This window comes from Buteo buteo, chromosome 4, assembly GCF_964188355.1.
Source record: "Buteo buteo chromosome 4, bButBut1.hap1.1, whole genome shotgun sequence".
NCBI classification, from domain to species: Eukaryota; Metazoa; Chordata; class Aves; order Accipitriformes; family Accipitridae; genus Buteo; species Buteo buteo.
In genome coordinates this window covers 24,721,984-24,741,518 of record NC_134174.1, presented here as the reverse complement: position 1 = coordinate 24,741,518, position 19,535 = coordinate 24,721,984, and the positions used below count along the sequence as shown (strand labels likewise).

The 19,535-nt window shown below is 42.3% G+C and overlaps 1 protein-coding gene across 6 annotated transcripts in view; it reads right to left on the bottom strand.

Annotated features, from left to right (window-relative positions):
* Positions 1-19,535, bottom strand: part of CADPS2 (calcium dependent secretion activator 2) — a 330,722-nt gene that overhangs the window by 244,090 nt on the left and 67,097 nt on the right. The gene's annotated exons all lie outside the window — the stretch shown is intronic.

The window sequence follows — 19,535 nt, the reverse complement described above, 5'->3', positions numbered from 1 at the left end:
GCAGTTAGATACTAGCTGCACACATGTTGGGTCATGATGATAAGGCTGGCACACCAGAAGGATAGCAGCCCACGTGCAGTTCTCAGACCCATCTTTGTGATACTGCCAAGGAAACAAAGGTTACATATTTGTTCTGGGTTCATCCTCAAAATGTAGGGGAGTTATCCTTGCTTAATGCCAGAAACAAGGCATCCTTCCAGGAGAGAGCAGTACTTTTCAAGTAGACCCTGGGATGACATCTCAACTCTTGTTTCAGAGGTATCCACAAAAAGGACTTCAGCATCCACACATATCTGGGCCAATGGCCACTACCACGAGTCCTGTGCATTTAAAGCTCACTCCTCTAACAGTGATAAAGTCTCTACTCACGTAAGGGTGACAACTTATGCTGGACTTCTCCTATTCATCTTCTTTTCAGGGCCTGCAATTAGCGTGGTCTTGGCTCTGTCCTTCCTTTCAGTCTTAGCTTTGAAATTCAACACTGGTGTTGAACTACACTACACTCAGAGTAGTATAATGGTGGCACCAGGAGCTCTTCTGCAGTTGTAAGAGTCTTTTAGGTTTAGGTGAGAAGTGGTGCCCAACAGTGGTATTGCATGGAGGAGACAGCTGAAGGAAAGGGATTCGCAGCAGATTTTGATATTCGCTCAGATGATACATGCAAATGATGAGCTTTTCTGTACCTTATCTGAGGCATCACATGCCAACGGAACGTGTTGTTAGCAAATGACAACGGTGTAGTTTTAGCCATGCAGCTCTGCACATTCGAAAATCCTTCAGACAAAAAGATTTGATGGTGTAGCTATCACACGAAGGAAAATAAAAAGGAAAAAAAAAAAGCATCACAGTGCCAACTGAGCTGCAGAGTAAGCTGAACATGACTAATATGAAGAAGGTATAGAGCTGCTGGTGTAGTTAATACTGCATGTCACACCCAGAGTACAAAAGGAGTGTATTTCTATTTAGGTACAGATACTTGTCTCAAGTTCATCTTTAATTTCAATGTCATGTTCATGGAAAGGTAAACGTAAAAAAAGGAAAGCAGTCCATCCTTTTCAACCCTTCTCTGAACTGAAGGGAAAATGCAGTTAAAAGTGATTCACATGGTCAAAGAAGAACCCAAGTAGGAAGGACACTCTTTACCTTTTCCTTCTTCATCAATTCATTGGCAGCAGAGATCAACTTTCTGAAGCAGTACTCTCTGCTAGTTGGATTAGAAAAAGCAGTAAATCTCTTTCATGCTGAAAGATGAAAGCTTTAGCTTACTTCCCAGTGAGGCTTTATGGATGTGCTCAGTACTCCAAGAGGGAAACAGAGCTCAAAGCATCACAGTGAGCCGCACAGCCATGGTGGAGCTGTGCATTCCCAGCACACTTTGAGACACACGCTCACTCTTATTCCCCTCTGAGTCCCTTGCCAGGAGCAAGGCACAGAAGACCCATCAACTCAAAGCATGAAGAGAAACAGAGGGAGCTAAATGGAAAGCATCACTTCTTTTTGTTCCCTGGTTTAATTTTCTCAATTGTATTTGCTGCATGTCTGAAGCACAGTCAGAAGCCCGAGAGTTGGAATAAGGCAACAGGGATCATTTACAATTAATCGCCAATTACTGCTGCAAGCCTCAGATCAGAACCTGTGTTTCAAAAGAACTTTCTTCTCTAGCTACACAAATTACATCAGTTACTTGGGCCCCAAGGACCAGCCTACTCGGTCTTTTCACAATTGAACATTTGTATGGTTGTTCAGACAGGATGCCACTGTTCAGAAGAAAAAAGTTTGTATTTTAAGATCACTTCTGTAAGTCCATCATTCCCTCCTCCATGAGCAGAGAAGGAATGGATGGATAGCAACTAAAGCCAGCTCCACTACAGTAAGGACAAGGAGATCAATAGATTCTGGAGCTAAGAACACAGGGCTTCTAAAACTTTACCCATATCCCTTCTTCCTATCCCCAAACACAAACTTTGGAGAAACCTGAGAAATGAGAAAATGAAACATTTTAACAATGGATGCAAATCTGATTTTCCAGACACAGAAGACTGCCTGCACAGAATATGAATGTAGTAATAACAAGCTCTTCCTATTGTTGAAAGACAAAATTGAAGAACTGGTTAATTGCCTTATGCTGTTACCAGTGATGGAAAGGTGGCCAAGTAGAGGATGTCCCTGAGCCCTGATGACTGGAATTCGGGAGAACAGTCATGGAAATCATTGTGTGGGCCTCCCCTGCCCCGGTATTTTTCATCAGACATCTCCTTTGATCTGGTAATACCTGAGAAAGGATACTGAATTTCTTGGACTTTAATCTGACACATTATTGCTGTTTGAATGTTAAGTTTGCTAAACTTGTAACTGTCCATTGCCTTTTTTTAAAATCAAGTTTTGTAAAAGATATGGCGCTCTGTTTTTTTTCATAGTTTTCTGCTAAGTTTCATCGAGCTACCAAAAGCTCAAAAGCCAAGTAAAACGGTAACTTACTTTCCATTACAAAAGGTTAGACTTTAAAATTACAAAATTACTTCTTAATTGATGGCAAAAATAAAGGGTATTTTCTAATTTGCAGATTTATCTCAAATAAGAAACTACTGCATTACTGCCATGGAGGAAGGTACTGAGAGATCACATGGGAGAGTAAAGCCAAAGGGGTTTGACGTGGGCATTTCAATACTACTGATCACATTGCACATGCCACAGCTCATTACGACAGCGCAAGAAAAACAGTACAGAACTAGACAGTTAGCTTTGCTCTGTTTCATTTTGCTTCCATCTAATTTAACTACCTATAGAGGAAATACTCTTGAAAGCATTAAAAACTGAATTGCATTCAGAGCCAACCAGTAAAACAGACAAGGGACAGTACTAGGATACTGACTCTTGTAATTTGTCCACAGATTTCTACCACAGCATTCTAGACTGTCTGGACATAAACAAACCAAGGAGAGGAAGTAGGAAAGACCAAATAAACAGGCTGTAATTCCATATATAGACTGACAAAGGTATACTCCTTTTATTGTTAATGTTCAAAGGAAGATTATAGAAGACTTGCAAGAGAATAAACTCAAAACAGGGAGATAAGTATGTATTCGTGGCTAATTTTATACTGGCCGGGAAGAAAGGTCTGAGAAAATACTTGACAATAAAATCTGATCTCTGATTTAAGTACTTCTCACTCTCAGACTTGGAAGGCTCTGGTGCAGTAGTATCTGCACACGATAAGCAGAACAACATATTATTCATGCTGCACGTTTATCACAGTGAAACTGCAGAGATATACACACATACAAACAAAGGATGCCTGCTTCTCTCAAAGGAAAACCTTTCCTACTTTTAGGAGAGGTACACCGAGAACAGAAAACTTTCAAAACCATCATAGTCTCACCCCCAGGAGATTATTTATTTTCTTATGCTGGGCTGTGAACCAGCATGCCGACTGAGGGAAAATGTTGAAAGGTATGCAATGCTCCCAAGTCCCAAGCACCCCGTTGCAGCTTTCTAGCTGGGAAGCGCTGACCTAGTAGCATGCCACAGGTGAGCATCTTACAATTTATTTTGCCACCACTGCCGGAAAGATCAAGAAACAGAAAAAAGATGTCCAGAGAAATCATATGTATGTCTAGGACCACAGGAATTTATAAATATAGATGCAGAACTCCATCTTTTGACTATTTCATTTCAGAAGAAAAAAACCCCTAGACTAGACAGCATCACTGTCTTTAATTATCTTGCCAGTCACTGGCAACTGTGCAAGCAGGCATGCTGTGTGGGACTCAGCTCTAAACGCTGGAGTACACCTCCATGACAACGTGCTGGCAAGCAGACAGAAGCTAATTCTGCACTAGCTAACCGAGGTACTACAGACAGGGTAGCTCTGTGTACAGCTGCCCTAGACACCTGCTCAGAACACCTGCAGACGTAACTCTAAGGCCCACAGTACTTCCTATCCAGGTACAGTCACTTGTGAATCCTCCTTTCCTTTGCATCAGCCTTAAAATTCATATCCCCGCTGATCCCTCACTTCTGTAAGGACCACCAGCTGGGTGAGATGCATTACAGCAGTAAAACATAAAGCAGTACAAAGTATCACAACCACACTAGGATTTGGGGCTGTGCCTGGAACCCTAATTTAGAAATAAGAAAAATGAAAGGTCCAAGGGGGAACCATAATAAATGCTTGATATCAAATTATTTACTACAGATTAAGAATATGTAATTTGCTCAGCATTTTTGTTTTGCTAAGGAGGCACAAGACAGACCCATTTATACAAAGGGTAATACAATAAAAGAAGAGAATGTACATTTTACATTTAAAAAACAGCAAGCTAAGCAATGAGCTTAAGTTAATAAGAAAAACTGAACTAGGAAATTAGGGGAAATGGTTTGATGGTAAGGCCAAGTGGAAAGAAGAACAATTTCCTTAATGAGGTAGTTACTCTTAACTAGCAGAGCTCAAAGCAGGCATTTACTAACTGAAACAGACTGGGTAATATATTTCTCTTAGTATGCTCCGTTTAAGATAATGTTGTTTCTTGTTGAGAGTCTTGGGTGGATAGCAACTTTATGCCTGGATTTAACTTTGAAGAAACCTCTTTCTTGCTCTGTGAGGAGTAAAAACTTTTTAAGGCAACACGAAATAGAAAAAGCCATCTCTATGGCACAAAGCTTACTTCAGAAAATAAAAGCTTGAGAAGAACCTTTTTTTCTAATTTGGCTTTTCAGCAATACCCTACGGCAGGAAATGTAGATGAACCAAAACCTGAAAACAATCACCAAGAAAATATTTACATCATTGTCTGTGTTCTGCCTTCACAGTTCTCAGGATGTAAGAATTCATTGTCATTTTTTGAAATTAGTAACAGAACAGAAATGAAATGGGGTTGAGAGAGATCAGTGAGAATTTAAAACCTCACTTCTCATTTACTGACTTCTGGATTTCAGCCATGCATTTGCTGACCTTTTTTATCCCTTACTGCCATGTTCTCTCTAGCTTGGTTTACTCAGAGATTATCAATTCTCCGTTGAGAACAAAATGCCACTTTTCCAAGATACTACTTTAAAGTTTAAAAGATTTTGACAAGTCACACATCTCTAAGGATTTGACAGGTAAAGCTTTCTATCACAAAGTAAAACGGTAACAGAGAGGTTCAATCAAAATATGCAAACAGAAGTTATTTATCCCACCATCTAGAAATCTAAGAGTAAATGAAATAATATCCAGAGTAAATACCAGTCCTAGAAATTCAATCTAATGGTACATGAAAGCAGGAGGTTTTCTCCTTTACTATTTGTTTGCTTGGTGGGTTTGGTTTGAGGTTTTTGGTTGGTTGGTTGGTTGATTTCTTTTGGTTTTAAGATCAAGAAATCCTTTAACTATTAGTTGCTTGCAATTCAGTGGAACGACTGATTAGAAAAATGTGGCATCTTTCTACAGTGGATCTCTAATTAAAACTTAGAAGCCTGAAGAAATTATGTGAGAAAATTCCAGCACCTACAGAGTCAGGAGAGAGAGACCCTGGGCTGCAGTAACTTTGGCTCAGAGCCCATAGGCATCTTGCGGAAATTTTCACTTGTCTAGTACTCGGATATTTCAAGTGTACTATTAACATGACACTATATGCCTTCCTCCAGTCATGGAGAAAGACAGCTAGCCAGAGATTGGTCTGAGTATCTGCTTGACTGCTGAAAGGAGAAAAATAGCATCCTGTTGCTCCCCATTAGTTTGGAGAGTCCCTGAGATACTGCTGACTGGAACACACCGCCATCACAATATAAAGGCACAAAGGAAAATTCACTGGCATTAACATAACTCTTTTAACAAAATATTTTGCAGTATTATTTCCACTTCTAAAGGGCCTTAAGATCAGCTCTGTGCTGAGACCTGGAAAAGGCAGTGGGAAGGATAACTTAAAAAGATCAAGAGTTGTCATCCTTTCATCATCTAGTGAAAGAAAAATCCTTCCAAATAATTATTTCTAAGTTAAAAAAAGAAAATAAAATTTTAGTATCACTTGCAAGATTTCTGCAGCACTGTTGTTAAACTATTACATTTCTTACTAGTATCAGCCGAGCTGAAAAAACCCCCACTGTTTTCAGTTGCCCAGAAGACAGCGTGAACAAAAATGTGTATAGCACAACATACTGTTAACTGTGCAAAAGCAATGTCCAGATAAATTGAGACCCAGTAAATCAGCAGTGGGATTAGGAGAAAAATAATTAAGCAATGCAGACCAAATTCACTGTTGTGTAACAATTTGAGCCATTCCTGGTTTTCTAATTGGTTTGTTCAGATTAACGGACACCCAGAATTTACCTAATAAACAGGTAAATAATGTCACGTAATGCTTACTACACTAGAGACATACCTCACTACCCAAACACTAATTGCTTCTGCAGTGGAGTGTCAGATCGACAAGGCATCCTTATTTGCCTGGAACAACAGTGATCACAAAATGAACAAAAAGGATACCATTACCGGGAATTTTTTTAAATCTAAATTCAATGAGCCATCTCTTCCTCTCTTCCTATCAGCACATACCACTTGGAAAGCTAAGGACTGGTACAATTAATGGACTAAACTCCATCTGTCAACCACCTACTTAATTTAGAAGTTTGAAATATAGGTCCATTATAATTACATCTGTAATGCTAACACGGAAACTGTATGACATCCTTAGTCAAATTAACAATGATCATCCACAAGTATCAGTGTCCAAAGAGATGGGACAGACACAGTTTCAACAGCTAGCAACTATGTTCTGTGCAGATGTACTGCAAAATGCTTTGCTTCTCTGACACCATGCAGGTGGAAACGAAAACAAGATTTCTGTCTTTGAAAACGCAAACAATATAGTTACATGTAGCTATTCTTAAAGCAAGAGACTAGAGGATTTCAGCATTTATACACTTTCCATGCGAGAGCAATACACCACCACTCTCTCAAGAGAAAGCTGTGCATTGCAAAGCCTGCAATTCGAGTCTTCATCAGGTCCCTCCTTAGCACAGAAGAGGTCTAGATCAGGTAAAGCATGTTTTAATTTGTTGTATCTCATCTCACCTTCACTTCTTTGAGGAAAATAATTAGACTGCTAACACTGAGACAATCTCCATTACATGCCAAACTGTGGTTGCTGATCCAAAACGCTGAAGACTTTAGAGCTTCTTCAATGAAATGGATGACCTAGATAAACCTCTGTTAAGCCTCTTTCTTGGAGGTGGCCTAAAAACATTTTTATGAAACTTTTCAAAGAACTGGCCTAAAACAGACCTCTAAAATAACAGCCCCCATGCCAACATTACACTGACCTCATGTTTGCCAATATTTTAAAGCAACTGGAAGGAAACCAACTGTGTAAGTGCTGTTAAGTGCAACTATAAACATATTTGTTGTTGAAAGGCTCCCTCACAAGGCAAAACACAAGATTATCCTGAAGTTAATGTAAGGAAACATCCTGTTGAAACAGCTTCTCCAAATGAGACTGTATCAACAATAAATCCCAAGTTGGCCTAGTATTCAGGTTTTTGAAGAGTATCTGAAGAGAGCAAAAAGTCCGTATCCTTAAATACATACGTATGCCAATTATGACTTCTGAGAAAAATGAAAACAAAACCCAGTGAATTTATGCCCTGAAACCCAGTTAGCTTCTATAATTATTATCCTAATGTATTTTAATAAATGTTTAATGTACTGATTCCATTACTTTGCCTCGATAATATCAAAACAGAACATTCCAACATTTAATTATTGTTTATTTTGTGTGTACTATGTTTTGATGATAACGAATGCTTTTTACTTCCTTTAGGTGTCATCTTCATCCCTAAAATATTCATCAGGATCAACTATGCTTTTTGTTGCCTTGAATAACAACTGTGTACCTAAAACAGCTGAAATTAAAAACCAAGCCGTAAAAGCAACCAAAATACCACTTAGTCCACAGAGCTAGTTCCTTTTTGCAATTTCATCAGCGAGATCCTTTTGCCCCTCACTTCCATGCAAAAAACCTTCAGACCAAGTTTTCCGTAATTGCGGGCAGAAATAGCATCATTGCTTCACTCCTTCCTTTACAGAAATACAACTTTTTTCAGAGTAACCCAACATCTGAATGTCTTCATATAAAAAAGCTCCAATAAACACAGTTCATCCTTTTCTAAGGATGAGTGCAAGAAATAATCAATGTTTCAGTCACACTAGTGTGTGCTTCCACTACAGGCCAAACAACTGTTCCGTGTTAAGGGAAGGAAAACGTTTTCAGGATACCTGTAAATGCTCATGTAGATTTGATCAAAACAAAGAAACAGTGATAATATCATAGGTACATCTACACTGGCAGATGCTCACAGGATTATTTTATATAGAATTTTCTTCTATTCTCAGTCTCTGTAGAACTTTCAAACTCCTTAACAGCGCTATATTAACCACTCTGGATATGCCCAAGACTGGGGCTGGCCATGTTTGCCTCACACCGTGACCAGCTCAACCAGCTGCCAAACCCCACATGAGGAATCCTTTCTGCACGCCACTCGCAGCACAGGGAAGGAAGGTGTCCCCAGCCTCAAGAGGAGAGGGAGGGCAGGCTACACGAGCACAGACTGACCAAAGCAGCCCAGTCAGGTTTAGGAGAGGTGTGCCTACAGACACCAGTGCACGTCTAACCAGCAACGTGCAGCCAAGACTCACGCCCTGCTCCTCCCTTGCCAACACGTTACCCACAAGGGCTTGCACTGGCAGTTCAGGATTTGGTACCGACGGAGACATGTATTTGTAGGACATTTGTTCTACTTACTGCAGAAGCTGAAAAGTGCCACCTACCCCCACTGTGGAGAGGGAAGGGAAAGGGTTTCTCTTTACCATTTAGAAAGCTATAGAGGGTAGATTTGGATTGGATATAAGGAAGAAATTTTTATGTTAAAGGTGGTGAGCTACTGGAACAGGTTCCCCAGAGAGGTTGTGGATGCCCCATCACTGGAAGTGTTCAATGTCAGGTTGGACGGGGCTTTGAGCAACTTGATCGAGTGGAAGGTGTCCCTGCCCGTGGCAGGTGGGTTAGACTAGATGATCTTTAAGGTCCCTTCCAGCCCAAACCTTTCTAGGATTCTATGACATGGGACCTCTGCTCTTTCTTATTGTTGATTTTGGTTGTTTTCTACTTTTAGTAGTAAGTAGTTCACTTCTACTTTAGTTCACCCTCCTCAACCCTCCCCCCCAGCGAGGCAGTGCTGTTCCATTAGCTAGGTTTGTACAGGAATCTCCTGCCTCATCAATTTTTGCTATTGGCCATACCTCAGCTCCTTCCTATTGCCTGACTGTGGCAGACAACAATTTAATTTACCAAGGACTACAACACCTGAATTTAAATAGAAATTAAGTTAAATATGATCTCTGTATCACAGGCAAACTGGTACAGTCAAATTAAGCCTGATTTTAAATTCTGAAAACCCCTCACAGCGCTAACTGCTACAGATCCTGCATTTAACATTCAGATTTAAGCAGCATGCAGTAATTATGGCTTAGAACCACATATTTAAAATGAAGCAGCAATAAAAACAGGAAAAACACCAGTACATAAAACTTCTTGCAGCTTCATAATGCTTTAAGCAGAGAGCTAAAAACCTGAGAACTTGCAATCATCACAATATTGAAAAAGTTTTCACCGTATTTTAAACATTCATTACATTTCTTTGCACCCATTTTACTCATATCTAAGACTGCATAAATTCAAGACTAAAGAATCAGTACTGTGAGTTTAGCCCAAGGTATATACATACCTATTAAAGGTATGTATATTAAAGGTGGTGAATGAACTCTTACGGCTCTGTACAAAAGCATTTTCCAACCTTCATGCAACAGCATGCAAGAATTGATGAATGAAAAGATTATCTACTATTTTAGTGATAACTTTTTAAAAAACTGGGTTGAAATATGCAAGGAAGGACTTTATTTCATAAGTCACTTTCTCACTTAATTTTACGCTTAGCAGTGTGTCCAATATAATTACTCATAATAAATTGCCATATGATTGAATTTTTCTCTTTATCCAAAAAGCATCACGAACATCTGATGTTCTGTCGATTAGAATCTGGCTCAATGTCTGTAATGGAATTTTCCACAAAAAAAAAATAAAAATCCTGTGTTAATTCTGAGAGAATGATTACAGAAAGAGAACTCTAAACATTTCCATACCTTCTCTAAAACTAGGATGGAAGTGGAAATAATTCCTCAATGCAATCTTAATTATATGTATACAAAAATGAAACATGCTAAATTTCAGTGAGACTTTGAGGAAGCGTGGTGGGATGCTCGGAGAAGATTACACAGAACCTGAAAATAACCATTCCTGGAGAATTAAAGAAGAGTTTATGCAACTTTTTCTATGAATTGTTTTCCTATTAGATTTTTAAGATAAATGAAAACCAATGCCAGAATATTAATAGAAAGTCTTAAAAACCACAGCAGCATTAGAACAGACATAACACTGGAGGATAAGGCAACAAAATTGACCTGTGTAAACCTTCCCAAGTAGTCCTGACATAGAAGCATGACTCTCTTACACCACAGTGAAATTGATACTGAAATTCATATTTATTTATTTAGTAAATAAATTACTCTTTCAGCAAATATTTCTAGAAAAGTAAATCAAAGACTGAGCTATAATAAGTTCCTAAATCTTGGAACTTACTCTTAGATTCTTAAAAGGACGAATTCTGAACAAAAACAGTAATTATAGACAGATGTAGTGACTCCAAACACCTGCAACTAGTGATAAAGGATTTATGTCACATGCCCAAAACCTTCTCTTTCACCTTCAAAGTTAAAGAGTTGGGTGTGGAAAATCAACTACAGTAATGAGAATACCCTGGCTTTGCAAGCAATATTGTCATAAGTCTCAAACCATGACAGCTGCATAGGATTAAAGGCAAATTAATCATTTTCAGAGTAAAATATTTACTGTGAAAACCATGTACTTGTTTCCTTCCATGCCAGGTAAGACTGAAGTAGCTGAGCAACTGGGATAGAATTAACCGTCTTCCTAGTAGCTGGTACAGTGCTATGTTTTGAGTTCAGTATGTGAAGAATGCTGATAACACACTGATGTTTTCAGCTGTTGCTCAGTAGTGTTTAGACTATAGTCAAGGATTTTTCAGCTTCTCATGCCCAGCCAGGGCACCTGACCCAAACTGGCCAACGGTGTATTCCATACCATGGGACGTCCCATCTAGTTTAGGAACTGGGAAGTGGGGGCAGGGATTCGCCACTCGGGGACTGGCTGGGTGTCGGTCGGCGGGTGGTGAGCAATTGCCCTGCGCATCATTTGTACATTTCAATCCTTTTATTACTACTGCTGTCATTTTATTAGTGTTATCATTATCATTATTAGTTTCTTCTTTTCTGTTCTGTTAAACCGTTCTTATCTCAACCCAGGAGTTTTACTTCTTTTCCTGATTTTCTCCCCTATCCCACTGGGTGGGGGGGGAGTGAGCAAGCGGCTGCGTGGTGCTTAGTTGCTGGCTGGGGTTAAACCACGACAGTCCTTTTGGCGCCCAACGTGGGGCACGAAGGGTTGAGATAACGACAAACCTGACGAGAGCTTGTTAAAACAAATTTGTTTTAAGCGTTCATTATGTTGATTTATGTATTTTTCGAGTTGTTGCTCTGGTTTTTAAGGCTCTGTTATGTATCACCTCGCTTGTTGTATGTAGTTCCTCTTCTACTGCTTATCATCCGTGGGAGGTGGATTAAGGTTTTCGCTTTGATGTATGGTATAACTCTGGTTTATGGTATGATAAAGTCATCGGCTGTGGGATTAATCCGGTATTTGCATTTAGCATTGTCACCTTTATACTGTGGGAGCCATCTGTGGGAAACTATTAATAATTATACCATTTACCTTTCCTCCATGGAAAACCAGTCTGTGGGTGGGGTACCTTTCTTCCCCTCTCCTTTCTCCTTCAGTCCAGTTACAATGGTGTTTGAGAATTTTGAAAAATTTGAATACTCCTGGAATGTTGGGACTAGCACGGTCCTAGCCCTACTGCTAGGAATTAGCATACTTCTGAATGTGGTTCAGCTCTCGTTTAAGGTTAAACAGCTATTTAAGAAGATCACCCAGAGATGTGCCCCAAGGCTGGATAATTATGAGTGGCAGGGTGTGTGGGGTAGCATGGGCAGGTACCTAGGAAAGTGGGCACCTCCAATGTCTGGGAAATTCACCCCTGAACAAGTGCAGGATCCAGAAGAGCTAGTAAAATATTTGGAAGAGGTATGCTGTCACCCCGGCAGCTCCAGAGAGATACAAATCACTGCAACGTGCTGGGGCCTGGCCCATGCCTATCGAGCCCTGTTCAACACCACTCAGTACCCTCAAGGGGAAGAGAAAGTCTGTGGATCTAACAACAAAACGATGAGCACCGCGGCCACCCAAACCTTGGCAACAGGCGCTGCGGCCCCTCCAGCCCCGGCAAGGAGCATTGCAGGCACCCAGACCTTGGTGACAGGCACCATGACCCCTCCAACCCCGGCGACGAGAACTCGGGCTACCCAAACCTCGGCGTCGGGCACTGTGGTCTCTCCAGCCCCAGCAACGAGTACTGCTGCTACCCAAACCTCGGCGACAGACACTGCGGTTATCCAAAACCCGGTGAGGGATACTGCAACTGAACCAGCGGACCAACCTGCACCAGCATCAGTTGCCCCCGTACAGAAAAAGAAATATACAAAAAAATCAGTTCGCTTAGCGAAGGATGAAGATGAACCAGGGTCATCACGGGAAACGGAGGAAGAGGCAGAACCGGAGGTAATAACCCGGTCCCTATCCTTGAGTGAGCTGCGGGACTTGCGAAAAGACTTTGGCCGCCGTATAGGTGAGCATATTATCACCTGGCTCCTCCGATGCTGGGACAATGGGGCTAATAGCTTGGAATTAGAAGGTAGGGAAGCCAAGCAGCTGGGATCGCTTGCCAGGGAAGGTGGCATTGACAAGGCAATTGGAAGAGGGACACAAGCCATCAGCCTCTGGAGGCGACTCCTGTCAAGTGTGAAGGAAAGGTACCCCTTTAAGGAAGACGTTATATGTTAATCAAGCAAGTGGACCACCATGGAAAAAGGTATTCAATATCTGAGGGAATTAGCTGTGCTAGAGACAATTCATCATGACCCGGACAACCCACAATTACCCAAAGATCCAGATGAAGTCCAATGCACACGACCCATGTGGCGGAAGTTTGTACGGAGCGCACCATCATCCTATGCCAACACATTGGCAATAATGGCCTGGAAGGATGAAGAGGCACTGACAGTGGAGGAAGTGGCTTGCCAACTCCGTCAATACGAAGAAAATCTCTCCTCCTCCCTACAAGCCTGCATTGCAGCTGTGGAGAAGCTGTCCGAGGATTTCCAGCAATTCAAAGAGGATATGTCCTACTCCACACGTGTAAGGACCAATGTCTCAGCTATTAGGAGTGAGCGTTCCTCTGCCCAAGAGGGACAATATAGAAGGTACACACCGCGAGGTGCCCTGTGGTTTTACCTATGTGATCAGGGAGAGGACATGAGGAAATGGGACGGAAAACCTACCTCGGTCCTAAATGCACGGGTACGTGAGCTGCGAGGAAAAGCCACCACAAAAGGGGATTCTACCAGGAAAAATGCCGCTCCAGTTTCCAAACAGAGTAGAAGGGCTGATTTTATTTCCGATCCTCTTGAAGGGACTTCTGAGCCAATTTTACGAGAAGTGAATACTGAATACTCTGACCGGAACTAGAGGGGCCCTGCCTCCGGCCAGGTGGAGGAAAGGGATAACCGGGTCTATTGGACTGTGTGGATTCGATGGCCTGGCACGTCAGACCCACAGGAGTATAAGGCTCTAGTAGATACTGGCGCACAGTGCACTCTAATGCCATCAAGTTATAGAGGGACAGAATCCATTTGTATTTCTGGTGTGACAGGGGGATCCCAAGAGTTAACTGTATTGGAAGCTGAAGTAAGCCTAACTGGAAATGAATGGCAGAAACACGCCATTGTGACTGGTCCAGAGGCTCCGTGTATCCTTGGCATAGACTACCTCAGGAGGGGGTATTTTAAGGACCCGAAGGGGTATCGATGGGCTTTTGGTATAGCTGCCTTGGAGACGGAGGGCACTGAACAGCTGTCTACCCTGCCTGGTCTCTCTCAAGACCCTTCGATTGTGGGGTTGCTCAAGGTTGAAGAACAACAAGTGCCAATTGCTACCACAACGGTGCACCTGCGGCAATATCGCACCAACCGAGACTCTCTGATTCCCATCCACAAGTTGATTCGCCAACTGGAGAGCCAAGGATTGATCAGCAAAACTCACTCACCCTTTAATAGTCCCATATGGCCAGTGCGGAAGTCTAATGGGGAGTGGAGACTAACAGTTGACTATCGTGGCCTGAATGAAGTTACACCACCGCTGAGTGCTGCCGTTCCAGATATGCTAGAACTTCAATACGAACTGGGGTCAAAGGCAGCCAAGTGGTATGCCACAATTGACATTGCTAATGCGTTTTTCTCAATCCCTCTGGCGGCAGAGTGTCGTCCACAATTTACCTTTACTTGGAGGGGTGTCCAGTACACTTGGAATCGATTGCCCCAGGGGTGGAAACACAGCCCCACCATTTGCCATGGACTGATCCAGACTGCACTAGAAAAAGGTGAAGCTCCGGAACACCTGCAATACATTGATGACATCATCGTATGGGGCAACACGGCAGAAGAAGTCTTTGAGAAAGGGAAGAAATTAATTCAAATCCTTCTGAATGCCGGTTTTGCCATAAAAGAAAGTAAGGTCAAGGGACCTGCACAGGAGATCCAGTTTCTGGGAATAAAATGGCAAGATGGACATCATCAGATCCCAATGGATGTGATTAATAAAATAGCAGCTATGTCTCCCTCGACTAATAAAAAGGACACACAGGCCTTCTTAGGTGTCGTGGGGTTTTGGAGAATGCATATTCCAAATTACAGTTTGATTGTAAGCCCTCTCTATCAAGTGACCCGGAAGAAGAATGATTTTAAATGGGGCCCTGAACAACAACAAGCCTTTGAACAAATTAAACGGGAGATTGTTCATGCCGTAGCCCTTGGGCCAGTCCGGACAGGACAAGATGTTAAAAACGTGCTCTATACTGCAGCTGGGGAGAATGGCCCTACCTGGAGCCTCTGGCAGAAAGCACCTGGGGAGACCCGAGGCCGACCCCTGGGGTTTTGGAGTCGAGGATATAGAGGATCCAAGGCTCGCTATACTCCAACTGAAAAAGAGATATTGGCAGCGTATGAAGGAGTTCGAGCTGCCTCAGAAGTGGTTGGTACTGAGACACAGCTCCTCTTAGCACCCCGACTGCCAGTGCTGGGCTGGATGTTCAAAGGGAGGGTCTCCTCTACACATCACGCGACTGACGCCACGTGGAGTAAGTGGATCGCATTGATCACACAACGGGCTCGCATAGGAAACCCCAGTCGCCCAGGAATTTTAGAAGTGATCACAGACTGGCCAGAAGGCAAAGATTTTGGAATGTCGCCAGAGGAGGAGGTGGCATGTGCTGAAGAAGCCCCGCTGTATAATAAACTGCCAGAAAATGAGAGGCAATATGCCCTGTTCACTGATGGGTCCTGTCGCATTGTGGGAAAGCATCGAAGGTGGAAAGCTGCTGTATGGAGTCCTACACGACAAGTTGCAGAAACTGCTGAAGGAGAGGGTGAATCGAGTCAGTTTGCAGAGGTGAAAGCCATCCAGCTAGCGTTAGATATTGCTGAAAGAGAAAAGTGGCCAGTGCTCTATCTCTATACTGACTCATGGATGGTGGCAAATGCCCTGTGGGGGTGATTACAGCAATGGAGGCAGAGCAACTGGCAGCGCAGAGGTAAACCAATTTGGGCTGCTGCACTGTGGCAAGATATTGCGTCCCGGCTAGAGCATCTGGTTGTAAAAGTACGTCATGTAGATGCTCACGTACCCAAGGGTCGGGCCACTGAAGAACATCAAAACAACGAACAGGTGGATCAGGCTGCCAAGATTGAAGTGGCTCAGGTGGACCTGGACTGGCAACATAAGGGTGAGCTATTTATGGCTCGATGGGCCCATGATACTTCAGGCCATCAGGGAAGAGATGCAACATATAGATGGGCTCGAGATCGAGGGGTGGACCTGACCATGGACACTATTGCGCAGGTTATCCATGAATGTGAAACATGTGCTGCAATTAAGCAAGCCAAGAGGTTAAAGCCCCTGTGGTATGGAGGGCGATGGCTGAAATATAAATTCGGGGAAGCCTGGCAGATTGACTATATCACACTCCCACAAACTCGCCAAGGCAAGCGCTATGTGCTTACAATGGTGGAAGCAACCACCGGATGGCTGGAAACATATTCTGTACCCCATGCCACTGCCCGGAACACTATCCTGGGCCTTGAGAAGCAGGTCTTGTGGCGACATGACACCCCAGAAAGAATTGAGTCAGACAATGGGACTCATTTCCAAAACAACCTCATAGACACCTGGGCCAAAGAGCATGGCATTGAGTGGGTGTATCATATCCCCTATCATGCACCAGCCTCTGGGAAAATTGAGCGATACAATGGACTGTTAAAGACTGCATTGAGAGCAATGGGGGGTGGAACCTTCAAACATTGGGATACACATTTAGCAAAAGCCACCTGGTTAGTCAACACCAGAGGATCTGCCAATCGGAGTGGCCCTGCCCAGTCAGAATTTTTACATACTGTAGAAGGGGATAAAGTCCCTGTAGTGCACATGAAAAACATGTTAGGGAAAACAGTCTGGGTTACTCCTGCCTCAGGCAAAGGTAAACCCATTCGTGGGATTGCTTTTGCTCAAGGGCCTGGGTGCACTTGGTGGGTGATGCGAAAAGACGGAGAAGTCCGATGTGTGCCTCAAGGGGATTTGACTTTAGGTGAAAATAGCCAGAATTAAACTGTATGATATTAGTTGCTATATAACCCTGCTACTGTATGTTATCATTACTATAATTGTTATATGCTATATCCATAGTACTACAGTAAGAATCACTTGGATCAAGCAAGAAAGAACTGTGATAAAACTGAGCAAAGCGCCGTAGAGGTGGAACCAGAACTGACTCCAGCATGCAACAATCCAACGGTGCACACCATCCTCCTACTGCGTCAAATGTCATCTGCTCATCACACCGCACTGAAGCCTGATTCTGCTCTACCGACTGAGAGGACTTTGCACCATCCCTTCCGCCCAGACAGACTGGTATGACAGATGGAGCCCAGAGTCGGAAACTAAATGAACTCAACAAACATTTTATGAACATAACCCATGAACTAAAGAACTGATATCTCTGTGTGTATATACTTTTATATATATATATATATCATTGTTCATATGTCTCAAAGAGATGGAAAGGTGGTGATTATTGATCAGAATGTAACTAAAGGTATGGAAACTGAGCATGACGTCAATGGTATAGAATAAGGGGTGGATACTGTCCTGGTTTCAGCTGGGATAGAATTAACTGTCTTCCTAGTAGCTGGTACAGTGCTATGTTTTGAGTTCAGTATGTGAAGAATGCTGATAACACACTGATGTTTTCAGTTGTTGCTCAGTAGTGTTTAGACTATAGTCAAGGATTTTTCAGCTTCTCATGCCCAGCCAGGGCACCTGACCCAAACTGGCCAACGGTGTATTCCATACCATGGGACGTCCCATCTAGTTTAGGAACTGGGAAGTGGGGGCAGGGATTCGCTGCTCGGGGACTGGCTGGGTGTTGGTCGGCGGGTGGTGAGCAATTGCCCTGCGCATCATTTGTACATTTCAATCCTTTTATTACTACTGCTGTCATTTTATTAGTGTTATCATTATCATTATTAGTTTCTTCTTTTCTGTTCTATTAAACCATTCTTATCTCAACCCAGGAGTTTTACTTCTTTTCCTGATTTTCTCCCCCATCCCACTGGGTGGGGGGGGAGTGAGTGAGCGGCTGCGTGGTGCTTAGTTGCTGGCTGGGGTTAAACCACGACACCTTCCATGCCAGGTAAGACTGAAGTAGCTGAGCAACTAAGGTGTAAGGAAATTAACACTGAAGCTTATAAGATGCTGTATGACAGAAACAAGTAAGATGTCTGTAATTTAAACTACTAACAAACATCATCAAGTAGGAGATGTGATGGACCACACGGGGAAGACACAAAGGTGAGAAAGCATCAGAGCACAGCATCAACTGAACACACAAAGAAGTAACAGAGATTAATATTTTCAACAAATGGGTAATGAAGCAGATGAAAAAGGCACAAGAGACACATATAAGCGATGACATGAGAATACGTGGTAAGATGCATAAAATTTGATTGAAATGCGTGGAAGAGGAGCAGTAGCTTGAACTCCAGCTGGATTCTACCACTGCAATGTTTATTAAATCTAATATTGCATACTGGTGACTATCTACTAGAACCCTGAAAAGAAATAAAAAATGACTTGCAAATGCTGACTCAAACTGCACAACTGGAAAAGGTTGTACAAGTCTGGGAGGAAATATCTGGAAAGAATGGAAAATGGAATTGGGGGAGGGGGGTGCAGAGTGGATAAGCAAAAAAAGACTGAAGAACCAAATTACAGCTGGTAGATGAGCTCATGGTGTATTAACACAGGATGAAGATCCCACTAGCCCATGATGTCATTCTAGCCTTGACAGTGATGCCGAGATCTTTAGAAACCTCTGAAACTGGAAAACTCTGAACACTTGTACACTTAATTCAAAGTGGTGAATGGCTGAAAATAGCTTGAGAATTTGAGTCTTCCATTTTATGGGACTATCTTAGATTATTATGCATAACCTTTCACTGCAACAGCAGATATGCTGAAAAACATAGTTCTCAATGTGTCCAAAAAATCTCAGTAACAAAAGACAGAAAGTAAATCTTAACAGGATAGTTACTGTTTAGGCATTTATTTTAAAATAATTTTTATTCATTATCACTTCCTTTCCAAAGGTCAGGATACTTCCTCTAACACATCAAGCTACTTACACAGCTTGCTGAAAGAAAGGACCATAAACATTATGTCCTTTTCAATTCCACCCCACGTTCAGCAACATGAGACATCCCACTCCTCTGAAACCTACTGCTGGGCAGCTAACTACCTCAGCCTTGCCCCGCACCATCTTCCAAACTGTCCTTCCTCCCAGTATTAGCTTCTTCATCAGTTATACAGAAAAAAGGATTACTTTCTAACAACTTCTGTACTGTTCTCGCACCCCTATATAGTACCTAATGAATGTTCATATTCTCTTCTTTCACTTGCAGACCCATCTCCATCCTTTCGTAAGCATTATTATGAGATTTCCTTCACTTCAATTGCTGCAGTACTGATCAGACTGTGATTTGGAGAAACTCGCACTGAGTTCTCACATTTCTGTACAACAGGGAAACCATTTGTCTGCCCCATCTCTTCTTTTTTTTTGTGCAACATAATTTAATGTAGATAAAACCAAGCTAGGACATCAGTCACATCTTTTTCTCCATAAAGAAAAGTTTCATTCAATAGTAA